At 41.5% G+C, this 16,390-nt stretch overlaps 1 protein-coding gene across 1 annotated transcript in view; it reads left to right on the forward strand.

The window, feature by feature from the left end:
• The window catches only part of TENM2 (teneurin transmembrane protein 2), a 2,093,216-nt gene that overhangs the window by 870,497 nt on the left and 1,206,329 nt on the right, over positions 1-16,390 (forward strand). The window lies entirely within an intron of this gene.

A 16,390-nucleotide genomic window follows, 5' to 3' on the forward strand; every position in this document is an offset into this window, starting at 1 on the left:
TATTTGAGCATAAGCTTTCATGAGCTACAGCTCACTTCATCGGAGGCATACTGTGGAAAGTGTAGAAGATCTTTTTATACACACAAAGCATGAAAAAATACCTCCCCCCACCCCACTTTCCTGCTGGTAATAGCTTATCTAAAGTGATCACTCTCCTTACAATGTGTATGATAATCAAGGTGGGCCATTTCCAGCACAAATCCAGGGTTTAACAAGAACGTCTGGGGGGGGGATAGGAAAAAACAAGGGGAAATAGGTTACCTTGCATAATGACTTAGCCACTCCCAGTCTCTATTCAAGCCTACGTTAATTGTATGCAATTTGCAAATGAATTCCAATTCAACAGTTTCTCGCTGGAGTCTGGATTTGAAGTTTTTTTGTTGTAATATCACAACTTTCATGTCTGTAATCGCGTGACCAGAGAGATTGAAGTGTTCTCCGACTGGTTTATGAATGTTATAATTCTTGACATCTGATTTGTGTCTATTTATTCTTTTACGTAGAGACTGTCCAGTTTGACCAATGTACATGGCAGAGGGGCATTGCTGGCACATGATACCATATATCACATTGGTGTATGTGCAGGTGAATGAGCCTCTGATAGTGTGGCTGATGTTATTAGGCCCGGTGATGGTGTCCCCTGAATAGATATGTGGGCACAGTTGGCAACGGGCTTTGTTGCAAGGATAGGTTCCTGGGTTAGTGGTTCTGTTGTGTGGTATGTGGTTCCTGGTGAGTATTTCCTTCAGGTTGGGGGGCTGTCTGTAGGCAAGGACTGGCCTGTCTCCCAAGATTTGTGAGAGTGTTGGGTCATCCTTCAGGATAGGTTATAGATCCTTAATAATGCGTTGGAGGGGTTTTAGTTGGGGGCTGAAGGTGACGGCTAGTGGCGTTCTGTTATTTTCTTTGTTAGGCCTGTCCTGTAGTAGGTGACTTCTGGGAACTCTTCTGGCTCTATCAATCTGTTTCTTCACTTCCGCAGGTGGGTATTGTAGTTGTAAGAATGCTTGATAAGATCCTGTAGGTGTTTGTCTCTGTCTGAGGGGTTGGAGCAAATGCGGTTGTATCGCAGAGCTTGGCTGTAGACGATGGATCATGTGGTGTGGTCAGGGTGAAAGCTGGAGGCATGTAGGTAGGAATAGCAGTCAGTAGGTTTCTGGTATAGGGTGGTGTTTATGTGACCATCGTTTATTAGCACTGTAGTGTCCAGGAAGTGGATCTCTTGTGTGGACTGGACCAGGCTGAGGTTGATGGTGGGATGGAAATTGTTGAAATCATGGTGGAATTCCTCAAGGGCTTCTTTTCCATGGGTCCAGATGATGAAGATGTCATCAATATAGCACAAGTAGAGTAGGGGCGTTAGAGGACGAGAGCTGAGGAAGCGTTGTTCTAAATCAGCCATAAAAATGTTGGCATACTGTGGGGCCATGCGGGTACCCATAGCAGTGCCGCTGATCTGAAGGTATACATTGTCCCCAAATGTAAAATAGTTATGGGTAAGGACAAAGTCACAAAGTTCAGCCACCAGGTTAGCCGTGACATTATCGGGGATAGTGTTCTTGATGGCTGTAGCCCATCTTTGTGTGGAATGTTGGTGTAGAGGGCTTCTACATCCATAGTGGCCAGGATGGTGTTATCAGGAAGATCGCCAATGGATTGTAGTTTCCTCAGGAAGTCAGTGGTGTCTCGAAGGTAGCTGGGAGTGCTGGTAGCGTAGGGCCTGAGACATGAAAGTTGCGATATTACAAAAAAAAATCTTCAAATCCAGACTCCAGCGAGAAACTGTTGAATTGGAATTCATTTGCAAATTGGATACAATTAACTTAGGCTTGAATAGAGACTGGGAGTGGCTAAGTCATTATGCAAGGTAACCTATTTCCCCTTGTTTTTTCCTACCGCCCCACCCCAGACTTCTTGTTAAACCCTGGATTTGTGCTGGAAATGGCCCACCTTGATTATCATACGCATTGTAAGGAGAGTGGTCACTTTAGATAAGCTATTACCAGCAGGAGAGTGGGGTGGGGGGAGGTATTTTTTCATGCTTTGTGTGTATAAAAAGATCTTCTACACTTTCCACAGTATGCATCTGATGAAGTGAGCTGTAGCTCACGAAAGCTTATGCTCAAATAAATTGGTTAGTCTCTAAGGTGCCACAAGTACTCCATTTCTTTTTGCTAGATGAAATACAGTATGGGTTTTAGCTCAAACTCTTTTTTGTTTGTTTCCAGCACTTCAGAAGTAGCTCCCATTGGCTACTGCTAAATGGTCCTCAAATCAGATTTGAGCTCTGATGTGTTTCATAATGATCATTCTTTAATCAAACCAACTGTATCAGGATAGAAAGAATTCCCATTCCCTCTAAATGTTCTGCAGGTCATGTGACTTAAAAGTCTGCATTGTCATACATCTCAGATCAGATTATTTTAAAGTGTAAATGCCCAGAGATAACAGCAGCAAAACAAAGACAATGTCCACATCATCACCAATCACATGCTATGCACTTAAAATAAATAAATAACCCCTGAATGACATGCACCAGAAAAACAAAGGAGCTGTCTACATTATCTCTAATAGCATACCATGTGCTTTAAAGACCATCCACAAAAATATCACACTAGAATTAGAAAGGAACAATCCTCATTATCCCCATTATCTCATTCTTATAGAATTAAAGAAATAGTGGTTTGCATAGTAATTTACAATTTTTAGTAGCATTATAAACACACACACACACACAAAAGCTTTGTTGCACTGTGAGATTCAGGATACCAAGGATAATTTTTTTTAAAGTATTTAAGGGCTTGTCTACACCACGCAGCTATTACTGACAAGTCAGCATTGACACAGCCTTGTTGCTAAAACTCAGCATGTGTAAGTGTTCTTTGTCTGTACTTTATTGGCTTTTTTGCCGACAAAATACTTCCAGCCCCGCAAGCAGCATTAGCTTTGTTTGCAGGAGAGCGCTCCTGCCGACAAAGCTGCGTTCACACTGTCACTTGTATCAGCAAAACTTTTGTCTTTCGCGGGGGGGGGGGGAGAGGCCTGGGCAGACATGGGTGCAGGGACTACATTAGAAGTGACTTGACCAGGTCATTCTCTTTAGTCCTGCAGTCAGTCCCATGAACCATCTTATGGTGAGCAGGCAGGCGATACGGATTGCTAGCAGTCCTACTGTACCATCTTCTGCCAGGCAGGCAAGAGATGAGGATGGCTAACAGTCCTACTGCACCATCTTCTGCCGAGCAGCCATGAGATGTAGATGGCTTGCAGTCCTTCTGAACCGTCTGCTGCCAGCCAAAGATGTAAAAGATAGATGGAGTGGATCAAAACAAGAAATAGACCAGATTTGATTTGCTTCCCCCCCTCCCCTGTCTAGGGGACTCATTCCTCTAGGTCACACTGCAGTCACTCACAGAGAAGGTGCAGCGAGGTAAATCTAGCCATGTATCAATCAGAGGCCAGATCAACCTGCTTGTTCCAATAAGAACAATTACTTAGGTGCACCATTTCTTATTGGAACCCTCCGTGAAGTCCTGCCTGAAATACTCACTGATGTAAAGCCACCCCCTTTGTTGATTTTAATTCCCTGTAAGCCAACCCTATAAGCCATGTCGTCAGTCACCCCTCCCTCCGTCAGAGCAATGGCAGACAATCGTTCCGCGCCTTTTTTCTGTGCGGACGCCATACCAAGGCAAGCATGGAGGCCACTCAGGTCACTTTGGCAATTAGGAGCACATTAAACACCACACGCATTATCCAGCAGTATATGCAGCACCAGAACCTGGCAGAGCGATACCGGGCGAGGAGGCGACGTCAGTGCGGTCACGTGAGTGATCAGGACATGGACACAGATTTCTCTGAAAGCATGGGCCCTGCCAATGCATGCATCATGGTGCTAATGGGGCAGATTCATGCTGTGGAACGCTGATTCTGGGCTCGGGAAACAAGCACAGAGTGGTGGGACCGCATAGTGTTGCAGGTCTGGGATGATTCCCAGTGGCTGCGAAACTTTCGCATGCATAAGGGCACTTTCATGGAACTTTGTGACTTGCTTTCCCCTGCCCTGAAGTGCATGAATACCAAGATGAGAGCAGCCCTCACAGTTGAGAAGCGAGTGGCGATAGCCCTGTGGAAGCTTGCAACGCCAGACAGCTACCGGTCAGTTGGGAATCAATTTGGAGTGGGCAAATCTACTGTGGGGGCTGCTGTGATGAAAGTAGCCCACACAATCAAAGATCTGCTGATATCAAGGGTAGTGACCCTGGGAAATGTGCAGGTCATAGTGGATGGCTTTGCTGCAATGGGATACCCTAACTGTGGTGGGGCCATAGATGGAACCCATATCCCTATCTTGGCACCGGAGCACCAAGCCGGCGAGTACATAAACCGCAAGGGGTACTTTTCAATAGTGCTGCAAGCTCTGGTGGATCACAAGGGACGTTTCACCAACATCAACGTGGGATGGCCGGGAAAGGTACATGACGCTCGCATCTTCAGGAACTCTGGTCTGTTTCAAAAGCTGCAGGAAGGGACTTTATTCCCAGACCAGAAAATAACTGTTGGGGATGTTGAAATGCCTATATGTATCCTTGGGGACCCAGCCTACCCCTTAATGCCATGGCTCATGAAGCCGTACACAGGCAGCCTGGACAGTAGTCAGGAGCTGTTCAGCTACAGGCTGAGCAAGTGCAGAATGGTGGTAGAATGTGCATTTGGATGTTTAAAGGCGTGCTGGCGCGGTTTACTGACTCGCTTAGACCTCAGCGAAACCAATATTCCCACTGTTATTACTGCTTGCTGTGTGCGCTCCACAATATCTGTGAGAGTAAGAGGGAGACATTTATGGCGGGGTGGGAGGTTGAGGCAAATCGCCTGGCTGCTGGTTACGTGCAGCCAGACACCAGGGCGGTTAGAAGAGCACAGGAGGGCACGGTACGCATCAGAGAAGCTTTGAAACCAGTTTCATGACTGGCCAGGCTACGGTGTGAAAGTTCTGTTTGTTTCTCCTTGATGAAACCTCCCGCCCCTTGGTTCACTCTACTTCCCTGTAACCTAACCACCCTCTCCTCCTCCCTTCAATCACCGCTTGCAGAGGCAATAAAGTCATTGTTGCTTCACAGTCATGCATTCTTTATTCATTCATCACACAAATAAGGGGATGACTACCAAGGTAGCCCAGGAGGGGTGGTGGAGGAGGGAAGGAAAATGCCACACATCACTTTAAAAGTTTACAACTTTAAAATTTACTGAATGCCAGCCTTCTGTTTTTTGGGCAATCCTCTGTGGTGGAGTGGCTGGTTGGCCGGAGGCCCCCCCACCGCGTTCTTGGGCATCTGGGTGTGGAGGCTATGGAACTTGGGGAGGAGGGCGGTTGGTTACACAGGAGCTGTAGTGGCAGTCTGTGCTCCAGCTGCCTTTGCTGCAGCTCAACCATACACTGGAGCGTACTGGTTTGATCCTCCAGCAGTCTCAGCATTGAATCCTGCCTCCTCTCATCACGCTGCCGCCACATTTGAGCTTCAGCCCTGTCGTCAGTGCGCCACTTACTCTCTTCAGCCCGCCACCTCTCCTCCCGGTCATTTTTTGCTTTCCTGCACTCTGACATAATTTGCCTCCACGCATTCGTCTGTGCTCTGTCAGTGTGGGAGAACAGCATGAGCTCAGAGAACATTTCATCACGAGTGCGTTTTTTTTTCTTTCTCATCTTCACTAGCCTTTGGGAAGGAGAAGATCCTGTGATCATTGAAACACATGCAGCTGGTGGAGAAAAAAAAGGGACAGCGGTATTTAAAAAGACACATTTTATAAAAGAGTGGCTACACTCTTTCAGGGTAAACCTTGCTGTTAATATTACATACATAGCACATGTGCTTTTGTTACAAGGTCGCATTTTGCCTCCCCCCACTGCGTGGCTACCCCCTCAACCCTCCCCCCTCCCCGTGGCTAACAGCGGGGAACATTTCTGTTCAGCCACAGGCAAGCAGCCCAGCAGGAACGGGCTCCTCTGAGTGTCCCCTGAAGAAAAGCACCCTATTTCAACCAGGTGACCATGAATGATATCTCACTCTCCTGAGGATAACACAGAGAGATAAAGAATGGATGTTGTTTGAACGCCAGCAAACATACACTGCAATGCTTTGTTGTACAATGATTCCCAAGTACGTGTTACTGGCCTGGAGTGGTAAAGTGTCCTACCATGGAGGACGCAATAAGGCTGCCCTCCCCAGAAACCTTTTGCAAAGGCTTTGGGAGTACATCCAGGAGAACCGCGAATGCCAGGGCAAATTAATCCTTTCACATGCTTGCTTTTAAACCATGTATAGTATTTTATAAGGTACACTCACCGGAGGTCCGTTCTCCACCTGCCGGGTCCAGGAGGCAGCCTTGGGTGGGTTTGGGGGGTACTGGTTCTAGGTCCAGGGTGAGAAACAGTTCCTGGCTGTCAGGAAAACCGGTTTCTCCGCTTGCTTGCTGTGAGCTATCTACAACCTCATCATCATCATCATCATCTTTTTCGTCCCCAAAACCTGCTTCCGTGTTGCCTCCATCTCCATTGAAGGAGTCAAACAACACAACTGGGGTAGTGGTGGCTGAACCCCCTAAAATGGCATGCAGCTCATCATAGAAGCGGCATGTTTGGGGCTCTGACCCGGAGCGGCCGTTTGCCCCTCTGGTTTTCTGGTAGGCTTGCCTCAGCCTTTACTGCTTTGCTACCTTTAGTGCCGGGACTACAATACTTCTAAATGTCATGTTGGTCATGCAAGGAAAAAGGAAGGGTTGTTTCTCACACACGCACACATACTTGCACACCTAGCAAAATCTGGCCTTGTAGTAACACAATTGTTCCATGTAGTGTTTAACACCATCACTGTGTAATGCAGCTAATGGCACACATAGCTTATTTGAAGCTTTGGTTTCATACCCTAAATCCACCAATCCATACTTTTGTCTTGCTAATTGATTTCTTACAGCTCTTGTGGTGCACTAGTGACTAAACACACCAAGTGTTTTCCATGGTACTGTCATCAATTAAGAACACAAAAGGAGCAACACAGTTTGATAACTCACATGATTCCATACCCCAACCTGTAGAGCATCATTTTAATCAGCCCATCTATGCCGACAACTTCATGGAATTTATATATCAAAACAATATTCTGAATCACTTCAGCAACTGACTGAACCATTTCTTATATCCTCAGAGTAAAGTCCATCTATCCATGTCTGAATACTGATGACATCATAGATTTTTGGAAGCCTTCTCAATCCATCATGTCCTCAAAATCCAGCATGCAAAATAGAAGCCTTTCCCTTCGTTATTTTAAAGTGACAGGCAAAAATAATAAATAAAATAATAATAATAATAAGAGGAAGAAGAACCATTTTTGGCTTCTTTATGATGAGTAAGGAAGGCCTGACTTTCTATGTCAGAACTTTTTTTTTTCCCACCCAGCTTGATTTTTACATTAGAAACATATTGTTTTATCTACTCTGGAAGATTCACTGCTAACTGGAGAGCTAATGAAATCAAACATCACAAGAGACAAGAGAGTGAAAGTTGAACAACTGAAAGAGAGAGGAATCTTTAGTCAGGCTGTTTGAAATGTGTTGTTTTTTGTAGAACATATATAACTTCAATGATTAATGAACGGTATGGTGAAAGGATGTTATTAAAGGTGCAGTTAAACAACAAACATCTCTGAGAACCCCAAGAGATACTTCAGCAAAATTAGGGAAAACCAGGCATTACCTTCTAAGGTTAAAATAAGCAAAAGTATCTTAACAACTCATTGTGGAAGAAAATAAATTACTCTTGCATGCCTTCTTTATACAATATAAAATAGTAAAAAGGTGTGTGGGTGGGGCATTTTAAAATATCTTTTGCATCTTTAAGTGTGTTTTCCTAACTTCATTCCTAACAAAAGTTAATTAGTTTCCCTGAAGATTTTTATTTGTTTCCTCTTTAATGTTTGTAAATCTATTGTAATGGTATTTGAACTAACTCCGGAAAGGGAGACCACTGGTAACCTGTATCTTTGGCCAGAACAAGGTTTTTTTGTTGGTTTGGTTTTTAAAGACTGGTGGTAACTGTGCTTTGACACTTCTGCTGAGAGAATATCAGGATTTGAGATTTAAAAAAAATGACAAAACTGTGTATAACCCCTCCCCATATACTTATTAAAGAAAGGATATTCAAATTACAAGTTACTCTCATGCACATCTGCCTCTGATAATGGTGCAAGAGTGCCCCCAGTTAGAATGGCTTCCAGTGTTCACATTTGTGATTTTTATTTTCCATCCTACTTTTTCTTATTTGTCTTTTTTGATTTCCCATCCAGCTTTTCTTTGTTTTCATTAACAAACAAGATAAGATAGTAAGGTCACCTTCAGTGTGAGTTTTCCAGGATTATTTAGAAAAATAAAATTGTAAATTCTATTGAGGCTTTTTAGAACTAATGAAAATTATCAATGTGTTACACAGCTGCATTTGTTTTGTTTGTCTGAGCCCAGAACAGAATAAATGTTATAAATAGAACCTAAATGTGACCACAGAACGTGCATACTAATCAGTTTATTTTAAGATATTGTTTCTCAATACTTTTAAGATTTACCCATGCTGAGAAAAAAAATTACATGTCATTGGAACAATTTCTTCCCAAAGTTACTAATGGTAATCCATTTCCCACATGAAACATGTAACAACAACAAGTTCACCTTCTCAATCAATGGTGAGATACAAGAAGGCTCTGCTCCACTTGTAAGGGAAAAAAATATTTAGATGTTCTAGGAAATAGAACTCTGAATCTGTGCTGATAGAACTATTCAGTCAGCCTGGTAACTCTTTTTAGATAAGCCAATTAGAATAAAATACACCCAGATCCCCTTCCCCTATTTATGATCATTCCACTCACTACAGAAAGGTGAATGAGAGGGAAAAAAAGTTGAGGGAGAAAAGGTTGAGGGAGAAAAGTATTGGTAAGGAGGTCAGAGATGTTCCATGTCCCTTCTGAAAATATTCTTCCTCCACCAATGATTTTCTTCATCTAGAAAATCCAACTTTGAAATAGTTCAGACATCTGGAGATTATATATATATGTATACACATATACACACCACTCCCCCAAAATACACTCCAGGGTAAATCACACCTGTGTGCAGGAGAATGATTATTCCATTTGCCTAAGAGCAGAAATCTCAAAGGTGACTTTAAATGTGAGTGGGAGTATTGATACTATCCTTTCTTGTCAAGGTGAACTGTGAAGGACCCTTGAATGACCAGCATTTCCTCCTGCCAAGCATGTCATCCAGGAAAAGAGACTATGTTACCCACTAGATCAGGACCATCAGCTCTCCAGCAGCAGGAGGCATCCACATGAAGTATCCCTACCTCCCTCTAGGGCAGCACAACTCCAGCAGGAGTTGTAGGACCACTGCTTTTGCCCTGTGGCTGCTTAGTAACAGCTGCAAAAGAGATCAAGAGGAAAGTGAAATGGCTTCATGAAGCATTGAATTTTGCTTGGATGTTCACATGGTTAGCAGAGGATGTTGCTTCAGAGAATAACTAGTCCCCCATTCTGCCTATTCCTAGCCCAACCCAACACACCATGCTATTCAGAAATCCCTTCCATCTCCCACTGTGAGCGGTGGGTGTATTCTCCTTCTCTTGATTATTTTGGCAAATTGTTTTAATATTTCATCTCCTTTTTCTGTTAATTAAGTGTTGACAGAATGGCCGATTAGCTCCTTCCCTAAATTCAGCACTGAAGAACTTGGTTTTGGCTATGAAATTGCTTGTGTTATGCTGAAATAAAATAGAAAACAGTAGCTATCAGAGCTTGAGTATTGGTCAGTCGTTTATTTAAGTCCTTTCCCCTTTTTCACTCTTTTCTTTGGAGGGCACAAGATGTGTTTATAGAATCAGAAGCCTATATAAGTTTTTTTTGTTTTTAAATGGTAACATGCATTCTATTGTTAAAAACATCCTGATCTCAAGAACATAGGCCTCAGTTAGCCAGGGTGAAGGGATGTACTGATGCCAATCTATGTTTTGATTTCAACTTGGCTTGTTCCCTGTAACTCTGTGCTGGCAATTTTAACAGAAGGTGCCTTGAACAAATTACAGCTTGTTCAAAATGTAGCTGCCAGAATAATAATTTGAAGAAAATATTCACATCACATTTTTTCCTGAGTTTTTCAGTCTGTTGATGCTGTCCTTCCATGTGTTCCTTGATTAAGTAGTGAAACCTATGAACAAGGCCAGTTTTGAGATTCTTTGCAAATGGGACTCCAGAATCCAGGATTATTTAGGGTTATCTTTTGAATGTCCACCATTGATCTTGCATATTCAGTTGGATCACTGGCTTACCGGATTCTGTTCTTTGGCATACCCACTCTTCTGACAAATTTACATGGTCTCGACTTCTGCATTTGGTATATAATGCTTCATTATGGATTTCTGATACAGAAGAGATTTTCCAGTCTTTCTGTACTAAAAAGATGATTATAATTGTTTGGCTAACTTTACAGGTGAAGGCTTTGAATCTTCTAGATTCAAAGCCTGAGTATTTGGGCTGATTAAGAGGTGGGCAAAACCTACATCCCTAAACTGGAGTTGGGTCTATATACTCCTTCAGTGTCCCCTTATGCATAAAGATTCCTGGCCACTGGATCTACATGAGCACAAACCAGTGGCCCTACCCATCCTTCCAGCATCTTTGAACCCTGTGCAGATCCATACTTATGCAGAGGGTCAACTCAAGGCCTGATCTGAGTATTTACATGGGCTTTAAATGATACCTAGTTGTGTCAGTGAATTTCACCTGAGGAATAAATAATGTTGGTCTGAAATAGTAAGGTCTCAACACCTCATCCCTCATAGGTACAAACTGAAATACACCATATATCAGAATTTCCCCCTAAATCTCATAATTTAATTGGTACCTTTATAATCACCTAACTATAGCCCAGAAATTCAAGACATTTTAGCTATGCCACCGTTTCATGGCAGATGGGATGCATCCAAGAGATGTGGAATGTTGCTTGCATTTTCCATGTGTCCATTCTGTTGTGTTCTTTCACCGAATGGATTTCTGAAACAGTTTTAAAAAAAAGTTGAATACTCATATTAGTAACTTGTTCTGATTGTACTTGGATTACTTCCTAAATGGAAAATGTTATCCATATTATAACTATCACAGATGAAAAATTACACAAATTAATAGATTACATTCATCCATTTATTTGTAGATTCAATGTTCCTGAGGGAATGTCACCTGTCCACATGTTATTCCTTTTATTTGTCTCTCAGTTGTGTATATTTTTTTAAAAAGGGAATTTTATGCATTAAAAAGAAAATATCCAAGTGCAAATAGAAGCATAGTAACTAAGGCCCTGATTCAGCAAAGCACTTATGCACTCATTTAAGTCCCATTGGAGTCACTGGGACTCAAGAAAATGCTTAGAAAGCATATGCTTAAATGACTTGCCAAAGAGGAATGGACATAAATATATGCTGAAAAGCCTTGCTGAATCTGGATTTTAGCACTTTGAAGTGCTCGGGTCCTTTTTAGAATAAATACACAAATTCCACAATGTGGGGGGGATGGGTAAATTGCACTCATAAAATATTTTTCTGATATCCTTACTTGAGAGGCTAGAGTATGAAAAATTGTGGTTTCTGGCTGACTTCTGACTTTGGTTCAACTACATTGCATATTTAAGCACAAATACAGAGGAAATATATAGATGCCTTAAACTTCAGGATAGATTCTGCCACCTTTACTCACACTGAATGGTACATTGCCATTATGAATAGTCCAACTGATTTCAGTGGATTACTCACAGAATAAGGTACTACTCAGTGTGACTAAGAGTGGTAGATTTGGGCCCATTCATTCTGAAAGATATCAAAGATCTGGTAGTGATGTACATTATTGTTTATTGTTGTCAGACACAAAGATTATTCTGTCTGCATATTTGAAGGCAGGATATACAGCTTTATAGCTGGTAAGACCAGTCTCAAGGTATCTGATTTTAGTTTTGCTTTTTCTTGAAGGGTTGCCCTTTTAGAATTAATTATTGTGAGGGACATTTCCATTCAGGCTACTTAGGAAATATGAATGGCTGTTGAACCTTAAATTCTTCTGAAATGTCAATGCACAGTTTTCAGAAGTATTCTGAAATTGAGTCCCATTGAATTACATGTTAGTCTCATTCTTTGTGTGACTAATAAATGTACTTCTAGTCAGAATTAAAATGTGGGAAAAAACATGGGAAAGGATAGAACTTTTAAAATTGACAGCCTTTTGCTGACTACCTAGCTAAGGCCCAGATCCCTCCAAGGTATTTGCAAGCATGGATACTTTACTCCTGTGTGGATGAGACTTCATGTTGGAATAAGGGTCAGCTCTTTCATTTTAATTATAATTTCCAGACACGTAAACTAAATCAAGTCAAGACCAATAAAAAAAGAAAAACTTGACCTCAAGGACTATAGTTCATGGCATCAGGAACAAGAGCTGTATATGCAAGTCAGTTACACAAATTATTTCAGTTATACAAATATATGAAGACCATAAAATTAAATTAAGAAAAGGAAGACAAAAGGTCAAATTAAACTCTCAGAGGAAGAAGCTTTTAGTTGTATCAAAATCACCTACTTTCTCTGTAGTCTGATCAGTGAGCTCCCATGGAGGTGTTAATTGTGAAAATCATTTTTTAACCTTAATCTAATCTGTTGTCACTTTTTTGCCTGAAAAAGGATTTGACATTTAGCAAGAAAATATATAGTATTTAAGAAATCATATCTCAGTAATTTAAGCTGTAATGTCCTGGCTTTGGGTCACCTGGCTATGTCAGAAAACATTAACAGGGAATCTCCTTGGAGAAAAAATGTTTTTCTTCTTAATACAAAGTAGGATTCCACTCTGTTCATTGGAGACCTGATCCAGATGCCCTTAAAGTCAATAAAAATCTGTCTATTGGCATGGATCAGACCTTAGTTGAAGAGCACTTACAAGCATCCAATATTTTCCCCTCCCTATTGCTCCATTTTGTTTCATTATGGTTTGGGTTGTTGGTGTTTTGTTATTTTAACAAGTCTCAAAATTAACCTTTAAGATTTCTTTCATTGATTTTGATAAATGAATAAAATGGCCAGTACTCTTCAATCCCTCCATTAGTTCTAAGATACGGTATGAAGGGTGGTGTTGTTTGCATTGAGGAACCACAATCATGGAAAGGATCCTATTGTGCTAGGCACTATAAAACACAGAACAAAAGGATGCCAAAGAACACTTTGAAGCCCTACATTTATTTCCAACTGCCTCCGTTTTTCTTACTTAGACACACTGGGTCAGATCCTTGGGTCTATCCTTTGTGTATACAGCATTGTCTCTTTTATGCCCTGAATCCTGAGACTCTGCGTGCTGCTCTGATTCTAAGGCACTGCACAGAGCAGCTCAAAATTATACAAACTGCTCACAGCCCTAAATAAGTTGCTCTACGAGCCAGGAATTGCTGAGGTGTTGGGATGCCTCCTTCACTCAGCCACATCCCCCTGTATCAGAGGCCAGGAGATCAGATGACATAAGAGTGGCTACAATGGTGCAATACCACCTGAGGACTCCCTAGTGTGAGGGGAATCTTTGAGCAACTGGTCAAACCAGCTTTCAGATTACTTAGTGCCACTGGAGTGGGAAGAAGCAGATGGAGTAGGGCCAAGGATCTTTCCCACTGTGCAATATTCGTATCTCATGGAGAATTAATGCACAGTTTTATTGAATATTTTCAGCTCGCTATTGAATTTATACTTTTTTAAATTTTGGGATAAGCAGTGTCAATTTCTTGTCCTTTTTTCCTGCTAAAGTGCCAGTAATACCACCTTCTACAAAGCTTATTGAATCCAATCCCATTGACAAGCTTGATCTCTGTGAAGGGAAAGATGAAGCCTCAGAGGATAAACCTGCATCTGAGGTTTGCTCACTAACTCTGCTCATTGTAGATCTAATTGCTTTTGCTGATGAAACTTCTCAGCTGATTTCCATTCCTTCAGAACCTGTACTCGAGTTAAAAATAAAAATAAAAAATTACATTCTCACCTGAGTAGTCAAGTCACAAAAAAACATAGCAATTTCCACTATAGTAATTGTACTTCAATTACCATTTAGCGAATTCCGAAGTGGAAGGAAACTTGCATTTAATTCAGTATGTAAATGCCATGAATATTCACAATAACCCTAGTCACTACCAATCTCAAGAGTGAAAAACAAAAATACTGTTCTAGGAAGGAGGGTTATGTCCATTTTAAAAAGAGAGTAAGCCTAGAAAAAAATAACCCTGTTAGTTCCCACTAACCTTATTAATAAATCAAAAATATAATAGCCCAAAAAAGGATCAGATTCTAAAAATCAAAGGCCATCTTCTCCACCATCTGATTTCCCTTCCCCTGAATTTCAACAACAATACTAACAGATCTCATTTTGTACTGAGATGTATCTCCTCAATAAGGTGGCATTAATATATGCTAGATATCAGCCTTATTTATTTTTTTTAATTTAGTGATCTCCAGGAATAAACTGTGAGAAACTCCACCCAACTGGCAATGATCTATCAAAGAAGGGGGTGGGGTTTCAAGCTGCAAAGGTGAGTGGCTTGCCCAGTCTTAAAGGCAGGGGAAAAGGTCAAAATAAAGCACAGTACATATAACAAATTTTAAAAAGTAAATCCAGCCCTTTAAATCCCTGGCAGAAAGGTGATGTCACGGGAACTCAGGCCCTCAGGAGCACAGAAGAGGCAGTATTCTTTGCTGTTTGTGAATAGTAAAAATCAAATGTCACAATTCTTCTGCAGTTATACTAAAGAAGATTTGAAATTGTTAGAATAGGCGTTAGACTGAAGAGTAAGAAACTCCTATTAGAAGCTTTTAATGTGGCTTTTGAATGTGTGTAGCTAACAGTAAAAATATGGTAGGGCTGGAGTGTAAGGAGCAATGTACCCTATCAGCTATTGTGTGAAACAAACCATATTACATGTATTTATACTAATTGCATAATTCACCATTCAAATTACAGTATGTAAATACATAGTAATCAGCTAAAATTTGCTTTGAAAAACTAGGTAATTCCCATAACAGAATCTACCTTAAAAGAATGTTAAGTTAAGGGAAAACTCCATGAAAGTGAAGTAAGAAAATTAACATGTAGTAATTAAACCTTCAATAATTGTGGAGGCCAATGTTCCATTTTGCCATTTTCCTTTGTGTCCAGCTATATTTAGAGTTTGTTGGGGCCTAATCCAGTGATGTGCTGAGCACAGTGAAGTCAGTGGAAGTTGAGAGTACTCAGGACCCCACAGCACTAGGCTCCCATTCCCTTCATTTTAAGAATTTCTCTCGTTCCTTTAAAACACATGCTCTTTTGTGTGATGGGGAGCAGAGTGTATCAGTCACTCAGAGGGAGAGCGCACGTAACCTAATACAAACAGACATACAAAAGCAATGCTACACTTGGAGACTTTTGCTCAGTTAATAATAGCTAGAGTCATGGGTGGTGAGTATCGTAGGCCGGAGGAGGCTAAGCCTTCCCAAAACAGCCTGGCAAGGCCCTGCCCACACTCCACCCCCAGGAGGCCCCCTCCTGCAGTTCCCAGTGCTCTCCTGCCACGGAGACCCCATTGGGAGTGGCTGGTGCTCGGACCATGCCGCCCGGCGGGACCACAGTGCATGCGCTATCAACTTCTGCAGGGGAGGGGGGTAGAGGGGGAGGGAAGGGGCAGGGCCTTGGGCAGAAGGGGAAGGACGGGGCTAGCCTCCCCCAACATCCGGGTCACCGGCTGTCCATGGTTAGAATATTTGTTGTAGTTTTTCCTTCACAGCCCAAAACTGTTCTAGTTACAAATAGGTAAATAAAAATACACTTCCCCAAAGACCCTCCCTCTTTCAGTATTAAATAATCTAGCATCATTTCTCTAAATTGCAGGTTGTTGTCTTTGACTGACATGTTTACCCAGATAGTGTAACAGTTTTTCTGAAAGAAATCTACTTAGTGTCTAGATGACATAAACATGTTTTTCATGGAAGAAAGAAGTCCCAAAGTGTTCTTTAAAATGTCTCTTTCTCTCATTCTGTTTCAAGCTTATAACAAATGATTTACTGTCTTTTACTTTCCTTCATGTAGTTAGCAGTATTGGTTCAAATGCAGTCTGCATATACATACGTTAATAAAAAGTGCATTTTTCGGCACTAGCATCAGTCATTATTTAGAAAGATTTTCCCCTTTTATGTTATAGAATCCCAACTGATGGTGTTAGTGTCATCTTACAATGGTGACGTTTGGCATGGCATGCATAGATGGGTGATGCTATCCAATATGCCACCATATTAGATTCCTCC

Source organism: Caretta caretta, chromosome 8 (assembly GCF_965140235.1).
Source record: "Caretta caretta isolate rCarCar2 chromosome 8, rCarCar1.hap1, whole genome shotgun sequence".
In the NCBI taxonomy this organism is placed as follows: Eukaryota; Metazoa; Chordata; order Testudines; family Cheloniidae; genus Caretta; species Caretta caretta.